Source organism: Macaca nemestrina, chromosome 3 (assembly GCF_043159975.1).
Source record: "Macaca nemestrina isolate mMacNem1 chromosome 3, mMacNem.hap1, whole genome shotgun sequence".
Classification (NCBI taxonomy): domain Eukaryota; kingdom Metazoa; phylum Chordata; class Mammalia; order Primates; family Cercopithecidae; genus Macaca; species Macaca nemestrina.
The window spans coordinates 554115-557763 of NC_092127.1; positions in this window are offsets into that span (position 1 = coordinate 554115).

Sequence of the window (3649 nt, forward strand, 5' to 3'; positions counted from 1 at the left end):
TGGGGTTCTATAAAGCTGGAAGGACTGGAGCAGGAACCCAGCCCCACACATTCCAGCTCGTTTTGTCAACAGGAATGTGTTGCTGGAGGAAAGGCCTGAGGAGAATTTTGATTTTCTGCTACTCAAGTATATTTGGAACATTGCCGTTCCTTTCCATTGTAAACAGTTTTTTCTTCCACTGCTGATAGTCGTTGAGATGGTTAACTCCTGTGTATTTAAAAAAGAAGGGGATAAATAAATTCAGATACTAAAAATATTACTTGCATTAATTTACATATATATTAATCAAAAATTCTGAAAGTGATTGTAACGCTTACTTCATGTATGGATTTAGCAATTTTTCTACGTGAATTGATCGGAAGCTGAGCTTAAATGACAGTCACTTCCTGAGCTTTGGTATCTCTTACTCCTTAGAGGACACTTGGTTTCTTGCCTTCAGTTCAGATTGATTCGTGCAAAGTTGAACTCTTTGTCTTCCCCATCAAGTGAGTCCCCACCCACTACTTTATTTTATTCAGTTATGCCATCGTTCTTTCAGTTACCTGGACTCAGAAGCGGGAGCTGCTCGTGATATCTTTCTGTGCTCTGTCTTCCTTGTCTCTGCATTTCCAAATCATGTGACTGTATCCCTAGTGCCCCACTGGTGTTTCCACCTCCATGACCTCACCCTCCACCCCTATCCCACTGGTGTTTCCATCTCCATCCCCCCACCCTCCACCCCTATCCCACTGGTGTTTCCACCTCCATGACCTCACCCTCCACCCCTATCCCACTGGTGTTTCCATCTCCATCCCCCCACCCTCCACCCCTATCCCACTGGTGCTTCCATCTCCATCCCCCCACCCTCCACCCCTATCCCACTGGTGTTTCCATCTCCATCCCCCCACCCTCCACCCCTATCCCACTGGTGTTTCCATCTCCATCCCCCCACCCTCCACCCCTATCCCACTGGTGTTTCCACCTCCATCCCCCCACCCTCCACCCCTATCCCACTGGTGTTTCCATCTCCATCCCCCCACCCTCCACCCCTATCCCACTGGTGTTTCCATCTCCATCCCCCCACCCTCCACCCCTATCCCACTGGTGTTTCCACCTCCATCCCCCCACCCTCCACCCCTATCCCACTGGTGTTTCCATCTCCATCCCCCCACCCTCCACCCCTATCCCACTGGTGCTTCCATCTCCATCCCCCCACCCTCCACCCCTATCCCACTGGTGTTTCCACCTCCATCCCCCCACCCTCCACCCCTATCCCACTGGTGTTTCCATCTCCATCCCCCCACCCTCCACCCCTATCCCACTGGTGTTTCCATCTCCATCCCCCCACCCTCCACCCCTATCCCACTAGTGTTTCCATCTCCATCCCCCCACCCTCCACCCCTATCCCACTGGTGTTTCCATCTCCATCCCCCCACCCTCCACCCTTATTCCACTGGTGTTTCCATCTCCATCCCCCCACCCTCCACCCCTATCCCACTGGTGTTTCTATCTCCATCCCCCCACCCTCCACCCCTATCCCACTGGTGTTTCTATCTCCATCCCCCCACCCTCCACCCCTATCCCACTGGTGTTTCCATCTCCATCCCCCCACCCTCCACCCTTATTCCACTGGTGTTTCCATCTCCATCCCCCCACCCTCCACCCCTATCCCACTGGTGTTTCCATCTCCATCCCCCCACCCTCCACCCCTATCCCACTGGTGTTTCCATCTCCATCCCCCCACCCTCCACCCTTATTCCACTGGTGTTTCTATCTCCATCCCCCCACCCTCCACCCCTATCCCACTGGTGTTTCTATCTCCATCCCCCCACCCTCCACCCCTTATTCCACTGGTGTTTCCATCTCCATCCCCCCACCCTCCACCCCTATCCCACTGGTGTTTCCATCTCCATCCCCCCACCCTCCACCCCTATCCCACTGGTGTTTCCATCTCCATCCCCCCACCCTCCACCCCTATCCCACTGGTGTTTCCATCTCCATCCCCCCACCCTCCACCCCTATCCCACTAGTGTTTCCATCTCCATCCCCCCACCCTCCACCCCTATCCCACTGGTGTTTCCATCTCCATCCCCCCACCCTCCACCCTTATTCCACTGGTGTTTCCATCTCCATCCCCCCACCCTCCACCCCTATCCCACTGGTGTTTCTATCTCCATCCCCCCACCCTCCACCCCTATCCCACTGGTGTTTCTATCTCCATCCCCCCACCCTCCACCCCTATCCCACTGGTGTTTCCATCTCCATCCCCCCACCCTCCACCCTTATTCCACTGGTGTTTCCATCTCCATCCCCCCACCCTCCACCCCTATCCCACTGGTGTTTCCATCTCCATCCCCCCACCCTCCACCCCTATCCCACTGGTGTTTCCATCTCCATCCCCCCACCCTCCACCCTTATTCCACTGGTGTTTCTATCTCCATCCCCCCACCCTCCACCCCTATCCCACTGGTGTTTCTATCTCCATCCCCCCACCCTCCACCCCTTATTCCACTGGTGTTTCCATCTCCATCCCCCCACCCTCCACCCCTATCCCACTGGTGTTTCCATCTCCATCCCCCCACCCTCCACCCCTATCCCACTGGTGTTTCCATCTCCATCCCCCCACCCTCCACCCCTTATTCCACTGGTGTTTCTATCTCCATCCCCTCACCCTCCACCACTTATTCCACTGGTGTTTCCATCTCCATCCCCTCACCCTCCACCCTTATCCCACTGGTGTTTCCATCTCCATCCCCCCACCCTCCACCCTTATCCCACTGGTGTTTCCATCTCCATCCCCCCAGCCTCCACCCTTATCCCACTGGTGTTTCCATCTCCATCCCCCCACCCTCCACCCTTATTCCACTGGTGTTTCCATCTCCATCCCCTCACCCTCCACCCCTATCCCACTGGTGTTTCCATCTCCATCCCCTCACCCTCCACCCCTATCCCACTGGTGTTTCTATCTCCATCCCCCCACCCTCCACCCTTATTCCACTGGTGTTTCCATCTCCATCCCCTCACCCTCCACCCTTATTCCACTGGTGTTTCTATCTCCATCCCCCCACCCTCCACCCTTATTCCACTGGTGTTTCCATCTCCATCCCCTCACCCTCCACCCCTATCCCACTGGTGTTTCCATCTCCATCCCCCCACCCTCCACCCTTATTCCACTGGTGTTTCCATCTCCATCCCCCCACCCTCCACCCCTATCCCACTGGTGTTTCCATCTCCATCCCCCCACCCTCCACCCTTATTCCACTGGTGTTTCCATCTCCATCCCCTCACCCTCCACCCTTATTCCACTGGTGTTTCCATCTCCATCCCCTCACCCTCCACCCCTATCCCACTGGTGTTTCTATCTCCATCCCCCCACCCTCCACCCCTATCCCACTGGTGTTTCTATCTCCATCCCCCCACCCTCCACCCCTATCCCACTGGTGTTTCCATCTCCATCCCCCCACCCTCCACCCTTATTCCACTGGTGTTTCCATCTCCATCCCCTCACCCTCCACCCTTATTCCACTGGTGTTTCCATCTCCATCCCCTCACCCTCCAGCCTTATTCCTCACTGATTTCTATCCTTCCATGACTGCACGCTTTGGTGTTGCTTTTGGTGTTTCTCTCACATATTTTAAACATTGATCAACAAGCTTTTCTACACATTACA